The sequence below is a fragment of the Engystomops pustulosus genome, chromosome 7 (genome assembly GCF_040894005.1).
Source record: "Engystomops pustulosus chromosome 7, aEngPut4.maternal, whole genome shotgun sequence".
NCBI lineage: Eukaryota > Metazoa > Chordata > Amphibia > Anura > Leptodactylidae > Engystomops > Engystomops pustulosus.
The window spans coordinates 94,505,061-94,528,010 of record NC_092417.1 but is presented as its reverse complement, the minus strand read 5'-3'; positions in this window follow the sequence as shown (position 1 = coordinate 94,528,010).

Here is a 22,950-nt window from a genome sequence, read left to right as displayed (position 1 = left end):
GTCCTCGGCCTCTGCCCCCAGTCCGGAGGCCCTTCGCTGGGCACTGGCTGGGTCGCGGATTCATCCAAGCCTCCGTCATGCGGACCTACCTGCAATCGGTGACGGAGCGCCAAGTACCACCCGGGTGGTTCCTGCTGCCTCCCGGCTACCATGCTGTACCGCGGACCCACGTGGAGGTGCCACGTGGGGAGGCCCCGACTTCTATCAAGCCAACGCCTGTGTCTACTCCAACTGCCGAGCCAGCGCCTGGTCCTGCCACCGCTGCTGATCGTCCTATGATTCCTGGTGTGGTTCCCGATCATCTGGCTGCTCACGCTCCAGTTGTGGCACCTGCCCAACCATCTACTAGGACAGAGCCTGCCACAGAGAGACAGCCTGCAGCACCGGCACCCCCGCAACCTTGGGCCGAGGTGAGGCCTTCTGCCGGCATCTCCGAGGCGCTGTCCTGGAATAGAGGCGTCAGGAGAGGAAGGCCCAGCGGTACATGGTGGGCTGATCCAAGGAGGGCGCTTGGGTCAAGAAGAATCGGACCACCGGGATGGTCCGACACTTCGACCGCCAGCGGGCTATGGCTTCGCCACCAAGGACTACACCGGACGGGAGGTCTTTATTCTCCGCCGGTCTGTGTCAAGAGGCCTGACCTGCCGGAGCGGCTTCACAACTTGAAGCCCGGAGAATACATCGAGTTCTCCATACAGGAAGGACCCCGCAGACCATGGGCGGCTGGTGTCATCTGGATCCCGGACGCAGATGCGAAACGTTACCCATCCTGTGATGACCTCTATGAGGACGATGAGTGGCAGGAGTCTTCAACTTCTTCTTCGTCATCTGAGGTGAGTCCCCAGCTGCTGTCAGCTGCTGGTCAGCTGCTGGTCAGCTGCTGGTCAGCGTTGGTTCTCGTGTTCCACATTTGGTCCAATAGTCGAGCCGTGGGCGGCTCTTTCAATTGCCCTGGGGGTATGCAACATCCCTGCCAATGCAAGGCAGAGGAGTTCTTGCGAATAAGCCCCTTATATATGTGTCCCCCTGGTAGTGAGTCTGATCAGCTCCCCTGCAGGACACTACACATATATTCAGGTAATTGTGCAGCGGTAGATTCTGCCTGGATAGACAAGGGTTACAGCAATGTTATGTTATCATCCACTGATGTTCCACGGTTTGTAACTGGAGTGTGATTGGAGGAGGAGACCACCTGACTAGGGAGTAACTAAACCCTTAGTCAGGGGAGGAGTTAAGTCAGTCAGAGCTGAGAGAGAGTTCCAGAAGCTTCTGACAGGGAAGCATCTTTGAGAGCACCTGCTCTGCACACAGGCCTACTAGGCCTCAGCACAGCAACTTGACACAGAGTGATACTGAACCACAAACAGGACAAAGCTGCAGCTTCCAGGATTGGACACAGCTACATCCCAGCCTGACCCTACATCCAGGCTGGTGAGACAACTCCTGAGGTTCCTCTCCAAAATCACTCCAGTACTGCATTTGTACAGAATCGTTTGGCATGTTGTTACCATTGGTTGAATAAAGAACTGTAAGTTACTTTTATGCACAACATTGCCTCCATCTGGTCCTGCTATACTGTAGCTGTATCACCATCAAGGGCGCCCCATCTATCTACCAGGGACACATACTACAGACTCTAAGGGCTGCCCCAGGGAGAACCAGTACTACAGCCTCTCCCTCTACGTCATTTTTTGCCAACACTACCTGCTGGAGACCTGCCAGGCTGTAGGGCAGCCCTCCGGTCCCCATACCAAGCACTGTGACACTAGCTTGCCCAGGCCGCAACCGCCAGCTACTCCGGTATTCTGGGCCCGGCTGCCTCCAGGCCCTATTGGGGGATGTTGCACTCTACTTGTTTCTTTCCAATGCAAATGGTCAACATAGTTGTGAGAATAAAACAAAATATTCTTATACATGTTAAATTATGGGCACTGGGCTGTAAAGAAATTTTGGGCCTCCACAGTGGTCAATAGTTTGTAATCTCATATTAAGTGCATAAAAACACTAATATAACACAATTGTCTTGCATTACTTGCTTTGAAACTATAGCACAACTAAATATTATACATGGGGACACTTCCTGTCGCATGAAAGCCAGTGCAGCTGCGCCAAAATCTGATCCCACGTGTCACAATCCCAGCGCAAACCCCTGTTAACTACCTGCAAAAGCTGCGCAAATCCCAAAACTGGTTAACAGTCCGACAAAAGTGCGTTCCGCGACCCTCAGTATATAAGCTCCATCGTGTTTTATAGCTTCAGCTACAGGGCGTAGTTCTGGATTTTTCTTTCCGACACCAATGAAACCTATGAAAACTACTGAAACCTTGTATCTTAAAGCAGAAACAGCGCTGTGGTTATCTCCATTTTTTATTACCTCTGACTTGCTATTGAAGAAGATAACAGAGAATCACAGCACAGTGGAGATGCTGCAGAATTGCAACCTTATAGGTAATTAAAGCAATTACTGTTAATCTGGTGACTCACAAAATTGTCTTTGATTAGAAAAGGTCTCTTATATTTTCTTCCCCTACCTGACCCATTATGCCAGATACAACTCTTCTCTACAAATTTAGCAACAGAAAAATGTAAGGTTCCTTCATCATCATCTCATCGATCCTCCATCATCTCAATGATTCCTCCACAATAATAATGTTGTCCCCAAAGTTTCAAATATAGTAACTCATCTCATCTACAATAGCAAATTTAGTCTCAGGGGCCCCAGAGTACCTACAGCACTACCCCCACTGTTGCCAATATAATCAAAAGAGTCCCACAGTAATCATTATTGTAAAGAGAGTACCCATACTAGCCAATATGGTCACAGGAATACCACTGTGGCCAACATAGAAATTGTGCCTTAAAAGTAGCAAATAGTCTCAGTACCTCCACAGTAGCCACAGTGCATCAAAATAGCCAATAGTCAGTATCCTACATGTTCCACAGTAACCAACAGTTACAGTTTCCCCACAGTAGCCCATAGTCACAGTGCTCCACACAGTAACCAATAGCTGTAATATTTACATGGAAGCCAATGCAGTGCCACACTATAGCTAATAGTAACACTACCTTACAAAAACCAATAGTCACAGTGCCCCACAATAGCCAATGGTCACAGTGTCTCAATGTAGCCAATAGTCAAAGTGCCTTACCATAGCCCATAGAAATAGTACCCACCCAGTAGCCAACAGTCACAGTGTCCCACAATATCTAACAGCCACAGTGATCTACATTAGCCAATAGTCCCAGAGCTCCCTGTAGCCAAAAGTCACAGTGCTCCACATTAGCCAATCACCACAGTGCCACCAGTAGTTAATGGTCACAGTGCAACAGATCAGCCAATAGTTATAGGGCCCCTTTGTAGAAAATAAACAGCAAATGCTCACCTCTCTGCTGCTGGCATTATTATTATTGGTCCCATCACAGAGCAATGACATCATCGTGTCTATCTGTGCAAGGTCACATGCCTCATAAATCTTGTTAATCTACATTGACCACTATAATAATAATAATCTTATTAATAATCTTATTTATTCATTATTCAGTCACCACTTTGGGGGCCCCTGGTTTTCAAATATCAGTCATATTATTGGTTATAAAAAAATTAACACAAGATGATGTTTTAAAAAAAAAAGCTTACCCTTTCCTGATCTCATATGCCCTTCGGGCAAATTCTCTTTGATTTGTGCTGACACAGGACTGTACAAATTCTACCTGACAGATGTTACAAAATATGGGGTGGATTCAAAAGTCTACAATTCCTCCATGTTGTAGAATAAAAACATTCTCTATCATTTGACCCTTTCTTACAATTTGTCACATTAAACACATTTAATAACAAACACTACATTTGCTGAAATCCAACAGCTCTTTCCTGAATTTCAAGATATGTGGGAGCATTGGATATATTACTGCATTGATGGGAAATTTTGATGCTAAATTTGGAAAATTCTGGTATATTCAAATGACTAACACTGTAGATTTTCCAACAATAAATATATATTTTAAAAATAGCTTGAAAAGATGGGACAAAAAAAGCCCATGAAAATGATGGTAAATATGGTTACTGGTTACAGCAGTTTCTCTCCACTACTGATCTCCCTACTACTAGAGACGAGGTCGGCTACACTCTGCCCCCTGCAGAAGTATGCAGAAATTGCACTGGCTAATGAATACTAATAAACTAATGACATGACTTCTCATTGAAGGGGATTTCCACAGGATAGGACCTAATTTGCTTACCGGTAGGGATCGGTAGTGATGGGACCCCTACAGAACAAGAGAACAGGGGATCCAGGGTACCTCCGTCGGACCCCTCGTTGCTCCCCAAGATAAGCAGAGCAAATAACTATGCATGTATGTTCTGCTCCATTTATCTCTATGAACAATCTCCGTCAGCTCCATAGAGATGAATGGAGAAGCACGGATATGCACGGTCATCTGTTTCTCTCCTCTTGGGGAGCAACGAGGGGTCTGACGCAGATACCTTAGACCCCAACGGACAACCGTTAACATGTTCTGTGGGGGTTTTATCACTGAGACCCTGACAGAAAATTTCACTTGTTTGCTAAACTTTCTAAAGTCTTTACCTGCAGTTTCTATGGACAGAACAAAGGGCTTCCGCTAAACGGAAGAGCACTAGGTAATGGTTCCTGATTTCCTGATCACTTTCCATTTGTTGAAGATCGGTTAGCCAGAGGCTATGACACATGCAGTTTTTCATGTCAAATCATTTCTCATTCTAAGGAGAAATGGCCTGGATGTTTATCCATGGGTAAATAGCGAATGTATCTCAATTAATTTGCTTGACTGGAGCTGAATTTATATTAGATACTTTACAATTAAATAAGTGAAGATTGTGCTTTTCGTATGACAATTTTCCCGCAAGATACATGATTCATAAATACGTTGCCGGTGCGTCTTAAATAATCGCTTCTTCTATACTCTTTATTGTAACTGTGAAACACATGATTGTGTTATATAATAGCCTACCAAGCTTTCATAACAAGATATGATGGTTTATTTTATCTTAGGCTGGGCAATTTAAGAGGAACCTATATATTAGCATGGGTAATTGTATTGAAACATGCCCAGTAGGATTGTTTTAAGGTATATGGATATTGCACTTTTAATTGCATAAGAATAGGCCTAAATGTTATGTGCTTATTAGAAAACATATGCAAATTCCAAATGACAGTGAGATTTTGACTTTAAAAAGTGAACTTTGCAACAAACTTTAGCGAAATCAAGAGTCCGGTGTGTAAAAGGTAATAGATGTAACACAATTCACAATTATGTGATTTGAAGTCTTCATCTCCTTCATCTCTTATTCATAAAAGAAAATATTCTCTAGGTATGGAAAGAGTTAATCATTAGACTTCTTATCTGCCTGAAGTAGAGGTATCCCAGAATACTTTCAATTATCACTGTAGGCAAAAGACTGGTGTAGTAATTGTTTAAGTTTGTTGAAAAGTTAGTGTTGATTAAAGGTTTGAGGCGTGGAACCTCCTTTGTGTATATTCTCTGCTTGCCAGTAATATTAAACCCAAATGCATAATGCCAGGAAAACATCTATAAATAAAAAAAGTTAAAAACTTTCCTATGTGTTTCCCCATAAATGATAAAGTAATCAACAACGAAGCATCAGTGATTCTGTGTTGTAGGTTTTTTTTTTTACTGTAGGCAGGGGAAAAAGAAGGAAGAAAGGCAAGGGTAAAAGAAAGACATGGGAACATATCTTTTTAATAAAGTAAATTACAAATCTTACTTTTGTCATCTAGTTAACTAGTTATAAATAAGATTTTATTATTTTTTTTATAAAGGTTTAGTCACATTTTAACTCTGGTGGAGTTATGAGGTCTTAGGAACCTCATATGGCACATTATGAAATGCATTATATGTAGCCTCTGGAAGACTTAGAGTTCTAAAGTTTTCCCTGAAAATAAAATGTAAATGAAAGGTGACCACTGTATTTTATGGACTATAAGACACACTTTTTAGCAAGAAAAAGTCTTGCTAAAAAGTGCCTGCGTCTTATAGACTGAAGGTCAGGAGGATCCAGAATTCCCAGACCCTCCTGACTGCTGTAATGGAGATCGGGTGATGCCCTGATATAGAGCTGCACCCGATCTCCCAGAGAGCCTCTGCACTGCTCTCTCCTCTCCTGGATGTCCTACAGGACCTGCGGTGATGTCAGAATCATGTGACTGATCACATGCTTTTTACATCACCACATGCTGCCGATAATGGGTACATGCTGCACAGGAAAGGGTTCTGTGTGTGTATAGCAGAGCTGTGTGTGTCTTCCTGTGTATAGTAGGGCTGTGTGTGTCTTCATGTGTATAGTAGAGCTGTGTGTGTCTTCATGTGTATAGTAAAGCTGTGTGTGTCTTTATGTGTATAGTAGAGCTGTGTGTGTAACTGTATTGATGAAGCAGAGCTGTGTGTGTAAATGTATGGATGTAGCAGGACTGTGTGCACTGTGCTTTAGTTCGACCAACAGGGATATTTTAATTGGTGTAAAATATATTTTTCTTTTTTTGGAAGCGTTTTATAGACTGGGAAATACGGTATATATGGACTGAACATTTTTGCTCATAATTTTACTTGATTTTTTAAAATTTATTTGATTTAATTTTTTTGGTAAATTTTGCTTTCTTGCTTCATTTAAATCCTTTTTTATTTTCTGATCATCTCAAGTTTGTTTGGCTTCATAATACTCACGGAAAATAAAATCTGATTTAAGGCTCGATGTCAAAGCTTACTAATGTTCCAGTTCATTTAAATATAATTGCCTGTGTAAATATGAACAACATTTAAATACCACGATAATGATGAAGATACATAATTATACTGTAGAGGGAAATACATCACTGCTACAAAGGCTATAATAAAAGAGGATACAAAATATATCTTGTAACCAATCAATTTTACATGATATAAATCCTTACAACCTCCACTACAATTATGGAGATCCTGTGAAACTCACAGGGCAGGAGAAAGATGGCCATGTGCCCTGAACTGTAAATAAATTATGGCCCCCTAACAAGTCAAATTCTTCTCAGTAATTTGACATTGACTGTCTACATACATTACCAGAACCAAGCTTCTTGGGTAAGCAGGTGGTTACTTTCTGTAAGTTTTCAATTCTGAAGCTTAATGAATGGTTGGCTCCAAATGGCCTAGTGAGGCTTTTGGATATATGTGTGTTGAAAGCCAGCAAACATGTATAAGAATTTCAGGACTGGAGTTCAGGGGCCTGTTGCAGAGGTTTTAGGGGGGCTGCATTGACAATTCTGGTGGTCAGTGGTATAAACTTTTAGTTCCCCCAGGGCCAACTTCTGATATTGCTGTCCATCAAGATGGCCCTTGATGATGGTGAGTTGCAGGCAGACCAGACGACAGCGAGAAAAGGAGGACACAGTGTAACAATAACTCTTTTGATGGTAACCTAAAAGGCACTTGCACAGTCCAGTTGCCAACCCCAGTTTGTCACTACGTGTGGGACGCTGGTGGGCACCATGATCTTGTGATTCTGACTTTCCTAATGTCTCTGGAGTCTTTTTCCTCCTTGAAAGCTAGGGAGCTTTCTGCTTAAAGGGTTTCATGCATAAAAGAAAGTTCTCAAATTCTCAAATTATAGCCTCCTAGTGATATTTACACAATAAAGAGCATTTTTAACCATTTTCTTTACAATTTTACTCAGTTTTATTGATGTTTTAGCTCCTATAACTCAGCTATACTATATCTGAGCTATAAAACACAATGGGGGTCATTTACTAAGGGCCCGATTCGCGTTTTCCCGACGTGTTACCCGAATATTTCCGATTTGCGCCGATTGTACCTGAATTGCCCCGGGATTTTGGCGCACGCGATCGGATTGTGGCACATCGGCGCTGGCATGCACGCGACGGAAATCGGGGGCATAGCCGAACGAAAACCCGACGGATTCGGAAAAACCGCCGCATTTAAGAAAAAAAATGTGTTGCGAAAATTACACTTACCTTCACCAGGTATAGGCCGGTGAATTTCAGGGCATTCCAGCGCGCCTCCGGGGAACTTCAGCGCAGCAGCTCCACCTGGTGGACGGCGTAAGAACTACCTTAGTGAATCCCGGCCGGACCCGAATCCATTGCAGAGAACGCGCCGCTGGATCGCGAACGGACCGAGTAAGTAAATCTGCCCCAATGTCGGCTCTGCTATATGCCTCCTTCCCCTGCTATAAAGACCTTATTTTGCCTGTAGCTTGTACAATAAGTCTGTGCACACTACTGCTTGCACGCAGGAAGTTTCTGTGAGTGTCTATGTGTGAGCTTGACTTGTAATGAAAGGGGAGGAGCAGAGAGCACAATGCATTGAGCAGACAGAGAAGCAATTCATTAAAAGAATCTGCCTTGACTGACCATAGAAAATAGAATGGTTGGATCCCGGGGAAACCAAGGTCCTTATTCACCTTCCTCTTTGAATCCCAGAAAGATATGATGCAGAGGATTAAGTTTACTCTTCCAACCAATATACTCAAATCCACTTGCTTAGGGCTCCTGAATTGAGGATTCACACTAACATTAGAGGTACCTTTTGGAAAGTACACCTATTGAGTTCTCTCTCAATTTTAGCTGTCCTCTATCTGATGTTCAGCTTCCCTTATTATCCTTTGTTCTCCTTTCCTATTATCCACAGCAGACAGACATGTCAGTCAAAACTGGTTACCTGTTTTAACCAATCTACCAACAGAACAACTACTCCTCCTCCCATTACTGTTACAGGCAGGTATCTAGGTGTACCAAAAGAAACAAATTTCTCTTGATTCTCTTGGAAAATACTTACACTACCTAAAATAGTTCCCACCACAGACTGTGGCTGTCACTGTTACTAATTTGTGTGTGTAGTGTAGTGACAATGCAACCCATTATCTGCCTACCAGTTACAACAGTAGAATAAAGATATAACAGCGTTTACATACCAACATGTTACCTCATAAAACAAGTAAAATACCACTTGTGCACTGGTGTTATCCTATCCATAGCTCCAGTTCTGTGAAACCTGCAAACACAATCCCAATGCAAAATGAAAGGGTAGATTCTCAGGAAGAAAGCAGATAGAGGCATTTGAAGTGAACTCAAGGAGAATTATTTGCAGGGAGACAGAGCAGACAGTTTGCAGAAGAGTCTTCACTCTCTGCATCTTTGTTTGAACCTGGTAAAGAGTGAAGGATTAACAGCATAGATTGTTTTAACATATTTAACGTATATTTTACATATATTTAAAAGGGTTTTTCCATTAAAGAAAATCTCAAAAGGTAATCCCCTAGTGATGTTTACACAATAAACATAATTTTGACCCCCTTACTTTAGACTGCATGCATAAAAAACGTACCCGTAATCCCCAAAAATCTTGTCCCCTTAAATAAGGCACATACACACAGAATTGACTTAACCAAAATGTGGAGTGACATCAGGGAGTCGGCCACAGCTTTTATTTAAAATTGTTACAAAATTATAACATATACTCGTAGAGTATCAACTTTTAACTTTAAAAACATATAACCTCAAGGGTTAACTTCAAGAATTAAAGGGGCACCTGAAATGCCAGCCTCCTTGGAGGGCATGTAGGTCCTCACCCCAAACCACCACACCGCCAGCTGTGACATTACAGTAACTTTACATCAAAATATATAGGGAGGGAGGGAGGGAAAGTCCTTCCAGGAAAAGAGGGTGAGCGAAAACACCGGCCACCTTTTAAAACCTAAGCCCCAGCCCACCTGGTGTGGCTACCATTAACCCTACCCCCAGTCACGTAGCCCACGGCCCCAACCCCTTAACCCTTTACTTCAGGGGACAAAACTCTGAACTCCTGGTGACCCTAGCCTGCCTGCAGTCACTAGCCCAACGGCTATATGCCTACGGGCTTCCCAACATTTTACTTATCGTATATATGCAAGTATTAGCCAACCCAAGTATAAGCCGAGGTACCTACTTTTGCCACAAAAAACTGGGAAAACGTATTGACTCGAGTCTAAGCCTAGGGTGAAAAATTCAGCAACTACTCTTTGAAGTTGATCTATCTCAACTCTCTTTCTATGTGTCAGTGTGTTAGTACGATGTCAGAAGCCGGATGGAAGTGTATATACACCTGTAACCTGATAATCTAACCACATTGTCACACCACAGAACTAGATGGGGCATAGTGTTCTGCTTGGAATCCATCCACACCTTGGAATTTTTCACTGAGCAGCCTAAGGGGTTAAAATGATCTTTATTGTGTTAACATCACTAGAGGATTGAAATGTGAGAATTTTCGTGGGGAAACCCCTCAAATAAAATGTTCAGTGGCAGCCTCCCTTCATCAATAAAATGTCAAGTAGAGCCCCCCTTTAAAATACAATGTCCAGCAGAGCCCCCATATTGCAGCAAAGACAATGGTAACACCTGCGATCAATGCAAGCACTGATCATTGGTGTCTTTCTGTTGATCAAAAAGATGGTGCCGCATGGGCCCTTGGTGATGACCGTTGCTCCCCGTGACATCATCAGGGAACGGCAATCTGTTGCCTTGACAGCCTTGTTTTAACCCATTCATTACAATGTGCGATTTTCACATTTTGAAGAATAAGGTGGAAAATCGCCTTATACTGCCATACTGTAGAATGGCAGTATATGATAGTATCGATCAGACAACCTAGGGTTAAAGTTCCCTAGGGGTCTGAAAAATAGAAAAAATAAGTTTAAAAAAATATATAATAAAAAAACCTAAAAATTCTAAACTTTCCTGATATAAAAATAAATAAACAGTGAACATCTTAAACACATTAGGTATCAGGACATCCAAAAATGCCAGATCCATCAAAATATAATAACAGTTTTTCACTGCGTTTAACCCTGTAAAGGAAAATAGCACCCAAAATCAAAAATGGTACTTTTTTGCCATTGTTAAAAATTCTATAAAAAGTGATCAAAATGTCGTACAGTCTGCAAAATGGTAGCAATGAAAACGTCACCAAAGGTTGCATAAAATGACACCACCCACAGCTCCGTACACTGAAGTTTGAAAAAGTTATTGGCACCAGAAAATGGCACAAAGAAAAAAATTTTGTACAGGAGATTTTAATTTTTGTAAATGTATGAAAACATTATAAAACCTATACACATTTGGTATCCCTGTGATCGTACTGACCCAAAGAATAAAGTAGACATGTCATTTGGGGCACATAGTGAAAGCTGTAAAATCCAAGCCCACAAGAAAAATATGTTTTTTCACTAAGAAGTGCTATTTGTTATGTAGAAAACAAGCTGTCACAGAGCTTTTACATGTAAAAATAAAAAAGTTACAGATTTTTTTATTGTGGGGAGTGAAAAATGGAAATGAAAAAACAAAAAAGGGCCAGGTCGTTAAGGGGTTAAAAAACATTTGTGCAGCAGTGCCCCCTTTAAAAAACTATTGTTGAGCAGTGCCCCCTTTAAAAAATGATTGACCAGCAGTGCCCCCTATTATGATAAAATAATAAACTTAGTACTCACCTCCGGTGTTCACCCCCGGGGTCCTCTTTTTCCTCAGCTCATCTTCTCCCCGCATCTTCTGTCTTCTCGGCAGCACTGGGAAGAGGCACGTCTATGCTCTCTGCCCACATGCACACACTACAACGTGACATGTCACCGCCTGATGACGTTGCACCGCATGTGCGTGCAAAGAACATGGACGTGCCTCTGCCCGCACTGCTGGGAGGCCGCAGCTGTGTGGAGAAGACACACCGGGTGAGAAGAGGACGCCAGGGGTGAACACCAGAGCTGAGTATTAATGTTTTTTTTTGCATAACCAAGTGGGACTTTTTCAGTACAAAAATTGTGCTGAAAGCTTGGCTTATACTCGAGTATACACGGTAGTTTTATAATTGTTTTATCTTCCCTTGCAGACAATGAAAGCTATTCCAGAGGCAACCAAAATTGTAAACATCAGGACTGAGACAGGTGGGAGTAATATCTGTGAAATGCTGTATTTTTGTTAATAACTGTAAATTAGATAAGGTGTTATTTTGTTATCCTGACTATATTTAAGAATCTTGTCTTCATGGGAATACCCCTTTAACATATATAGCATATATTTTGTAGCTAACAAAATACCACATAATTAGAGATGAGCGAACATGCTCGTCCGAGCTTGATGCTCGTCCGAGCATTAGCGTACTCGAAACTGCTCGTTGCTCGGACGAATACTTCGCCCGCTCGAGAAAATGGCAGCTCCCGCCGTTTTGCTTTTTGGCGGCCAGAAACAGAGCCAATCACAAGCCAGGAGACTCTGCACTCCACCCAGCATGACGTGGTACCCTTACACGTCGATAGCAGTGGTTGGCTGGCCAGATCAGGTGACCCTGGGATAGACTAGCCGCTGCCCGCGCTGCTCGGATCATTCTGTGTCTGGATGCCGCTAGGGAGAGAGCTGCTGCTGGTCAGGGAAAGCGTTAGGGTGTTCTATTAGCTTACTGTTAGGCAGGAGTGATACTCCAAGAACCCAACAGCCCTTCTTAGGGCTACAATAACGTTCTACTTTTTTTTTTTTTATTTGCATCTAGTACCATTTTGTGAGGAATTAGCAGGGGGACTTGCTACCGTTGTGTTTAGCTCTTAGTGGCACACATATCCACCTCAAACACCAAAGTGGGAAAATTTAGTAGGGGTTGGAGTCTGCCATTTTTCCTTTTTTATTTTACGTTTATTTTGTTTAATAACTCAGTGTCATCTCATCTGGCATAGTAGTGTGCTTTCATACTTGGCTAGAAAATAGCCATAGGAGAATCCAAACGGCTTACGCCTACAGTAGCGTTATATATTTGATTTCTGGTTGATCTGCTGGTGGCTGTACTTGCTGCAGTGCATCTACTAGCCAATTGTGAGCAATTTGTAGTGAGACTTGCGACCGCTGTGTTTTGCGCTTAGTGACGCACATATCCATTGCAAAGACCGAAGTGGGAAAATTTAGTAGGGGTTGGATTTCAATTAGGCACAGTCTGCCATTTGTCCTTTTTTATTTTACGTTTATTTTGTTTAATAACTCAGCGTCATCTCATCTGGCATAGTAGTGTGCTTTCATACTTGGCTAGAAAATAGCCATAGGAGAATCCAAACGGCTTACGCCTACAGTAGCGTTATATATTTGATTTCTGGTTGATCTGCTGGTGGCTGTACTTGCTGCAGTGCATCTACTAGCCAATTGTGAGCAATTTGTAGTGAGACTTGCGACCGCTGTGTTTTGCGCTTAGTGACGCACATATCCATTGCAAAGACCGAAGTGGGAAAATTTAGTAGGGGTTGGATTTCAATTAGGCACAGTCTGCCATTTGTCCTTTTTTATTTTACGTTTATTTTGTTTAATAACTCAGCGTCATCTCATCTGGCATAGTAGTGTGCTTTCATACTTGGCTAGAAAATAGCCATAGGAGAATCCAAACGGCTTACGCCTACAGTAGCGTTATATATTTGATTTCTGGTTGATCTGCTGGTGGCTGTACTTGCTGCAGTGCATCTACTAGCCAATTGTGAGCAATTTGTAGTGAGACTTGCGACCGCTGTGTTTTGCACTTAGTGACGCACATATCCATTGCAAAGACCGAAGTGGGAAAATTTAGTAGGGGTTGGATTTCAATTAGGCACAGTCTGCCATTTGTCCTTTTTTATTTTACGTTTATTTTGTTTAATAACTCAGCGTCATCTCATCTGGCATAGTAGTGTGCTTTCATACTTGGCTAGAAAATAGCCATAGGAGAATCCAAACGGCTTACGCCTACAGTAGCGTTATATATTTGATTTCTGGTTGATCTGCTGGTGGCTGTACTTGCTGCAGTGCATCTACTAGCCAATTGTGAGCAATTTGTAGTGAGACTTGCGACCGCTGTGTTTTGCGCTTAGTGACGCACATATCCATTGCAAAGACCGAAGTGGGAAAATTTATTAGGGGTTGGATTTCAATTAGGCACAGTCTGCCATTTGTCCTTTTTTATTTTACGTTTATTTTGTTTAATAACTCAGTGTCATCTCATCTGGCATAGTAGTGTGCTTTCATACTTGGCTAGAAAATAGCCATAGCAATAGGATAGCATTGTTTGGTTTTAAAAACTCAAAAACACAAAAAAAAAAAAAAAACACAAAAAAAAGTTAAAAAAAAATTAAAGCTATAACTCTCATTTTAAAAATGTTTAACCCGAGGGCTAGGGGTAGAGGACGAGGGCGGGGACGTGGGCGTCCAACTACTGCAGGGGTCAGAGGCCGTGGTCCTGGCCGGGGTGAGACACCACCTGCTTATGAGGGAGCAGGGGAACGCCGCAGAGCTACACTCCCTAGGTTCATGTCTGAAGTTACTGGGACTCGTGGTAGAGCACTGTTGAGGCCAGAACAGTGCGAACAGGTGATGTCGTGGATTGCTGACAATGCTTCGAGCAATTTGTCCACCAGTCAGTCTTCCACGCAGTCCACCCATGTCACCGAAATCGCCACTCCTCCAGCTCCTGCACCTCAGCCTCCTCCCCCCCAGTCTGCCCCCTCCCAGGAAAATTTGGCATTTGAACCGGCATACTCTGAGGAACTGTTTTCTGGACCCTTCCCACAGTCACAAACCACTTGTCCGGTTGCTGCTGAGCAATTTTCCGATGCCCAGGTTTTCCACCAGTCACAGTCTGTGGGTGATGATGACCTTCTTGACGTAGTGGAAGTGTGTAAAGAGGTGTCCGACGATGAGGAGACACGGTTGTCAGACAGTGGGGAAGTTGTTGTCAGGGCAGGAAGTCCGAGGGGGGAGCAGACTGAGGGATCGGAGGATGATGAGGTGACAGACCCAAGCTGGGTTGAGAGGCCGGGTGAACACAGTGCTTCTGAGACGGAGGAGAGTCCTCGACCAGAACAGGTTGGAAGAGGCAGTGGTGGGGCCAGACGGAGAGGCAGGGCCAGAGCTGGTGCATCAGCGCCAAATGTGTCAACTAGTGAAGCTCCCGTGGTGAGGGCTCTTGCGGCGAGGGCTAGATCTTCAGAAGTCTGGAGGTTCTTTAAGGAAACACCGGATGACCGACGGACTGTGGTGTGCAACATTTGCCAAACCAGGCTCAGCAGGGGTTCCACCACTACTAGCTTAACTACCACCAGTATGCGCAGGCATATGAATGCTAAACACCCCACTCAGTGGCAACAAGCCCGTTCACCTCCGGCCGTGCACACCACTGCTCCTTTCCCTGTGTCAGCTGATAGTCAGCCCCCTGCCCAGGACCCTGCCACAAAAACCCCATCGTCGCCTCCACGATCCTCCACAGCATCCACCAGCGTTCAGCTCTCCATACCCCAGACGCTGGAGCGGAAACGCAAATATAGTGCAACCCACCCGCACGCCCAAGCCCTTAATGTGCACATCTCCAGATTGCTTAGCCTGGAGATGCTGCCCTATAGGCTAGTAGAGACCGAGGCCTTTCGCAACCTCATGGCGGCGGCCGCCCCTCGGTATTCGGTCCCCAGCCGCCACTACTTTTCCCGATGTGCCGTCCCAGCCCTGCACCAGCACGTGTCAGACAACATCACCCGTGCCCTGACCAACGCCGTTTCTGACAAGGTCCACCTGACCACGGACACGTGGACGAGTGCTGCCGGGCAGGGCCACTATATATCGCTGACGGCACATTGGGTTAACTTGGTGGAGGCTGGGAGCGAGTCTGACCCTGGGGCTGGTCATATACTGCCGACGCCGAGGATTGCGGGGCCTACCTCGGTCCAGGTGTTTCAGGCCTACTATGCCTCCTCCTCCTCCCACCCCTCCTCCACCTCCTCCTCCGAACTACCATCCGTGGGCACGGCGCCATCAGTCGGTAGCTCTAGGCACAGCAGCAGTGCCGTCGCTAAGCGACAGCAGGCGGTGCTCAAACTGCTGAGCCTAGGCGACAAAAGGCACACCGCCCAAGAGCTATTAAAGGGCATCACGGCGCAGACTGATCTGTGGCTGGCACCGCTGAACCTGAAGCCAGGCATGGTTGTGTGTGACAACGGCCGTAACCTTGTGGCGGCTCTGCAACTCGGCAGACTGACACATGTGCCATGCCTGGCCCATGTGTTAAATCTGATAGTTCAGCGTTTCCTCAAGACATACCCCAATCTGTCTGATTTGCTCACGAAGGTGCGCCGCATCTGTGCGCATTTCAGGAAGTCCAGCCCAGATGCTGCCACTCTCAGGGCAGCGCAGCGCCGCCTCCAACTGCCCGCTCACCGACTGTTGTGCGACGTGCCCACGAGGTGGAATTCAACACTGACCATGTTATCCAGAGTTTACCAGCAGCGCAGAGCGATTGTAGACTGCCAGATGTCAACTTCCACCAGAACTGGTAGTCAGGTCAGTCAGCTTCCTCAAGTCTACAATGAGGAGTGGACGTGGATGTCTGATATCTGTCAGGTGCTGAGTAACTTTGAGGAGTCAACACAGATGGTCAGTGGCGATGCCGCCATCATCAGCCTCACCATCCCGCTGCTTGGCCTGTTGAAAAACTCTCTGGTCAGCATGAAGTCGGAAGCTTTGCGCTCGTCACAAGAGACGGGGGAAGAAGATTCCCTTGTTGATAGCCAAAGCACCCTCAGGTCTGTTTCTCAGCGCATATCGGAGGAGGTGGAGGTGGAGGAGGATGAGGAGGAAGAGGAGGAGAATGTTGGCGAGACACAAGAGGGGACCATTGTTGAGTCCTTCACTGTTCAGCGTGTATGGGCAGAAGAAGAGGAGTTGGAGGAGTTGGAGGAGGAGGAAATGGACAGTCAGGCCAGTGAGGGGAGTGAATTCTTACGCGTTGGTACTCTGGCGCATATGGCAGATTTCATGCTAGGCTGCCTATCCCGTGACCCTCGCGTTCAAAGAATTTATTCCAGCACCGATTACTGGCTGTTCACTCTCCTGGACCCACGGTACAAGCAAAATCTTTCCACTCTCATCCCTGCAGAGGAAAGGAGTGTGAGAATGCATGAATACCAGCAGGCCCTGGTGCACAAGCTGAAACAGTATTTCCCTTCTGACAGCGCTAGCGGCAGAGTGCGTAGTTCTGCGGGACAAGTAGCGAGGGAGAGTAGGCGAGCAGGCAGCTTGTCCAGCACTGGCAAGGGTACGCTTTACAAGGCTTTTGCCAGCTTTATGTCACCCCAGCAAGACACTGTCACCTGTCCCCAGTCTCGGCAGAGTAGGGCTGATCTTTACAGAAAGATGGTGAGGGAGTACGTAGCTGACCATACCATCGTCCTAAATGATCACACAGCTCCCTACAACTACTGGGTTTCAAAGCTGGACATGTGGCACGAACTGGCGCTGTACGCCTTGGAGGTTCTTGCCTGCCCTGCCGCTAGCGTCTTGTCCGAGCGGGTTTTCAGTGCAGCTGGTGGCATCATCACAGATAAGCGTACACGCCTGTCGACTGACAGCGCTGACAGGCTGACGCTTATTAAAATGAATAAAGGCTGGATTTCTCAGAATTTCCAATCTCCACCAGGTGAAGGAAGCTCAACCTGAATAATTGATCCACTCCTCCTCCTCCTCATTTTCCTCCTTCTCCTCCTCTTTGTACAGTAAAGCAGAGGAAACTGGCTATTTTTTGACAGGGCCCACTGGCTCTTGCTATTGTACTTTATGCATTTAATTTTTACTGGAGGGCCACCTACCCGGTCCTCTGTTTGAAACAATTTTTGTGAGTGCCACATACAGGCACTCAATCTATTCCATTTTTCTGGAGGGCCACCTACCCGGTCCTCTGTTTTAAAAAATTTTTTGGACTGCCACATACAGGCACTCAATCTATTCCATTTTACTGGAGGGCCACCTACCTGCTCCTCTGGTTTGAAAAATTTTTGGGACTGCCACATACAGGCACTCAATCTATTCCATTTTTCTGGAGGGACACCTACCTGCTCCTCTGGTTTGAAAACTTTTTGGGACTGCCACATACAGGCACTCAATCTATTCCATTTTTCTGGAGGGACACCTACCTGCTCCTCTGGTTTGAAAACTTTTTGGGACTGCCACATACAGGCACTCAATCTATTCCATTTTACTGGAGGGCCACCTACCTGCTCCTCTGGTTTGAAACATTTTTGGGACTGCCACATACAGGCACTCAATCTATTCCATTTTTCTGGAGGGACACCTACCTGCTCCTCTGGTTTGAAAACTTTTTGGGACTGCCACATACAGGCACTCAATCTATTCCATTTTTCTGGAGGGCCACCTACCTGCTCCTCTGGTTTGAAAACTTTTTGGGACTGCCACATACATGCACTCAATCTATTCCATTTTTCTGGAGGGACACCTACCTGCTCCTCTGGTTTGAAAACTTTTTGGGACTGCCACATACAGGCACTATCCAAATTAAATTGTCTCCATAGCAGCCTCCACACGTTGTCTCCATTGCTACCTCCAAAAGTCGTCCATATAGCTGCCTCCATACATCCTCCCCTTATCAAACGAGGTGTGTCAGGCAGAAATTTGGGTTGTTTTCATGGCTTCCACAACAAAGTTGTTAACTTTGTCGCCACCCTGCTGTGTAATCCACAAAAAATACTGGCAAACTTTTATCATTTACCGATATTATTTCAGCGCTTCTTGCGCAGCTGTTTACATTCCCCTCACCCGCCATATCCTAAACTTATAAGAACGCTACTACACTTGATCTTATACAAAAGGTTCTTAGAAGTGCTGTTTGGGGAGTAGCCTATAGACAGGGGCTTGGATTGGCGAAAGCTCGCCTGGCAGCGGAGCGCCAGCTCCATGCCAAGATCCAACTAACATAGTTTTAACTGCAGCACCTTTAATCTACTACTAGTTCACTGCCTCCATACATGGTCCCCTTATCAAACGAGCTGTGTCAGGCAGAATTTGGGGTTGTTTTCATGGCTTCCATGTTAACTTTGTCGCCACCCTGCTGTGTAATCCACAAAATATACTGGCAAACTTTTATCATGTACCGATATTATTTGAGCGCTTCTTGCTCACCTCCTTTGGTTCCTCTCTGCCACCCATTGGTTTGAAGCCTGAGTCCATTTAGGGTATGTCGCCATGACACTCTCTAGCCTGCTGCCGCTGCCTCTGCATGCCGTCCCCTATAGTGTCAGGGTCAATTATTGGATGTTTTAGATGCTATCTAGCTTCATTCTGTCACTCTGTCATGGCCATGCTGTTGCCCATAATTTTGGCATAATGTTGCGATTATGCAGCCTCAGAGGCATCCATGCATGCTGCCCCTGCTGTTTCCTGTCCATTTCCATGGTGTTTCCATCCTTTTCTGAGGTTCCCAGGTGTTTGGCCAAGCTTCCCTGTGCAGAGCCTTGGTCCCCTTGAAAAATGCTCGAGTCTCCCATTGACTTCAATGGGGTTCGTTATTCGAGACGAGCACTCGAGCATCGGGAAAAGTTTGTCTCGAATAACGAGTACCCGAGCATTTTAGTGTTCGCTCATCTCTACACATAATACCCACAACAAGTGCATGCTGATGCAAGTCGTTTTTTCTACAGCAAGTGCATCTGCTGGATGCGTCATTACTGAACGTTAGCTCTAGTTAGCCTCCTGGTAAGCTGGTAGAGTGTGGCAAGCTCTATCACACTACCCTTAGAAATCCTTCCTCTACATCTAATTTGTCACCCTTTGCTACCACCTCCTTTTAGAATGCAGGAATGACATATGTAATACCACTTGCCTATCACCGAAGGGTTAATATGTAATGTTGTATATCAATGTTGCAATATTTATTATCATCCCTGCAGAATCCAGGCTGATGATAGGTTAAGCAAACTCAGCATGCTTTGCAGTGAGCTTCTCCAAAAGTCTATAGGTATAAACTCATTACAAGGGTCTTGGTCAATCTGTCAGTCTCTCTAAGAGTCAGTTCTCTTATGCTTCTCTGCTCAATCACCTCAGTGTACCCTGCCTGTGTCTCTGTGGGCTACTTCCATGGAGACTTTCACCTTGCTACCCAAGCAGCAGAGCCAATCCGGGCTCAATATAGCCAGCCTTCTGATCACAGATCCGCAGCCAATAAATTCCATGGCCTAGCGTGTACCAGCAGAGCAAAAGGTTTACAGCCTGTTACCTGCTGCATCATTAGAATGTGTGTCCTTAAAGATTCTGTGAGTTTTTGTTCAAGATTTCAGTCACCAATTGTGATCCCTGGCCTGCTGCCACTAATACAATGGGTCACCCCTTCACCATTTGCCCAGGGATCTATGACTACACACACACCTGGAGTGCCTCAGGGGGATCATATCACTATACTTCGGCCTCCTCCTCTTCTTGTATCTCCTTGCTGGCCCTGACAGGTGTGGACAAGCTCTGTTCTTGTGAACCAAGCCAAATTGACGTATTTCTGTTTCCAGGCCACAGATCAAGACAGACACTGTGGTCCCTGGAAGTCAAGCTGCCCCACACTGCTGTCAGGCCCCCAGTGGGTAACACTGCACTAGCGCATATCCCATTCACTTTTATGGGATTCCACAGGCCTGTGCATATGCCGACTGCCTGCTCGGGCAATCATGTTCAATTGATACTGTCAGGCTGCAAACCAGGGAACAGGATACCTTTTTTGTGGCCAATCAGTATTCTTCCTGTTTTAGTCTTCTGAGTATAAAGGATAAAATAGAATACTGTCCCTTTAACCATACAAAATTACTATGTAAGTATTAACATGTAAAGCAATAAATTTTCACAAATTTCTTTGAATTTTAATTTATCCCATACCGAGCACAGCACGAGCAAAGTTAAATAATGAAAAAAGGCAAATTAAGAAAAAATGGTGACATTTGTAGAAAAGGATTATGGAATATTTGTAAAACACAAGCACAGGCCCCAAGGCCCAAATTATTGCATTTATCAATAATTTTTGTCTAAATGGTCGCATTTCTTTTCGTTATTTGGTGTTTTGCAGCAATCAGTTTGCATTATGAAAACAGGGCAGTGTAATTATGGAAATTAAGTTGAGATTTCAGTTCAATGAACTCATCAGCTAAAATCACAGCCTTTCTACATCGGTCGTCTGGCTTCATGTCAGCTCATTTGCATAAAGCATTTAGCTTAATGAAGAGTAAACAACAATGCAACGCGGGATGAATTAACCCAAGGGGGTCTGCACTGTCATAGAAGAAATATTAGGCTTTGTGCTGTCAGTATTGCCTTCTCCATGTCTCCTAATAAATACACCAAGCAGAATGAAGCCTGTCCCTGTCTATACGTCTTCCTGCAGAGTATATTTCATCACCTGCGGAACAGTCATTATTCAGGTTTTATTTACTTTCAGTCCCCTGTAAGAAAAATGTGACATAATCTAGTTACCCAATTTTATGGGCAGTGCAGCTGGGAAACACATTCAGAAATAATGCAGGGTCATCTACAATAAGAGAATGCACTTCTATCGGTTAAAATGCCTTAATTATTAGGTTCAATTAGTGGGGTTAATAATTGATAATAGTAATAATGTATGAATCTGGCCTATTCCTGGAGCTCAGCATTACAAATTACTGGAGCCTATGACAAACCGGGTGATAATAAGTACAGAAGTGAGCCCCCATTTAATGTTATGATTTTAAACCATCTGGCCCATCAGGTCTTCAAATGAGGGAAAAACTACCTCAGATGAATAACAACACATAATGCATTTCACTTTTTTGTTAATCATTTTTCTAAAAATGAAACCAAAATATATACATACCATGTGTGTACATGTAGTACATTTACAAAGTTATAATATTAAGCATGTTTGAATAGGGCTCACGGACTGAGTCCTCTTCGTAACCCTTTCTATATTTTACTCTCCTCATTCCAAAAGCTTTATCTTTTTTATTTTTACGTTTACAGATATGAATATCTGGTAAAAAAATCCCTATATTGCTATAAATAAATGAATAAAACAAAATACAATGTCATTAATCATTAAATCCAGCTTAAAGGAAATGTACCACCAGGATGAAGGATTGTAAATCAAGCACACTGACATACTGGTGTGTGCCCCCTCTGGCAGGATCTGCTATTCTTGTAGCTTTGTATGCCTTTGTTTTTAAGAAAAAGAGGTTTTAAAAATTATGCAGATAAGCCTTCGGGGCTCCAAGCTCCATTGACATCTATAGAGTCTGGAGCCCCTGAGGTTCATTTGCATAATCTTCTAAACCTTTTTATTGTAAAAACAAGGTCCTAGGAAGCTAAAAGAAGAGCAGAATCCGCCAGAGGGGGCACTCACCAGTATATCAGTGTGCTTGGTTTACAATCCTTCATCCTGGTGGTAGATTTCCTTTAATTAATTATGGGCTTTCTAAAGTAGGCGGAGTTACCTCCAAGATTGATACCACAGGATACTACAACTCCCATGAGCTCTCACTTCTCAGAAGCAGCTCCTCCCTCTCATGCTCTTCTACCAGTGATGTTCTAACAGCTATGTTATCTGTTCCCTAAAGGTTCTGTCTGGCATTTGGCATGGCTGCTTTTTTCCAAAATGGAACACCTGACTATAGTTTGTGCTGTATAAAGCTTAATAAATCTGTGCTGCAGTATCATGTATTTTGTATTTGTGGAAGGCAGCAGACATTGTTTTTTTTAAAGACAACCCCTTTAAATCCACCAAATAATAAAAAATATTCCCCTGCCCAACATACAGTGCTACATATAATGCAAGCTCTGTGTAAATGTATCACTCCTGTCCTCCAAAACTCCTAACATGCAGTTCCAGGAAAATGCATTCCTCCTGTCCCCCAGCTCACTAACATACAGTCTTATGTAAATGCATCCCCCATGCTCCAGCTCCTAACATGTGGCCCCATGTAAAAACACCCAGTTGTCCCTCCTGCCCCAATAAATAAAATGACTATTGTCCATACCACCTGCATATGCAGTCCTGTCCTGCCTCACAGACCTTTACTTTTTTCCTGCATAAACTGACCCCGCCCCCCCCCCCCCCCAGCACAGATATCTGAGTCTTCGCTGC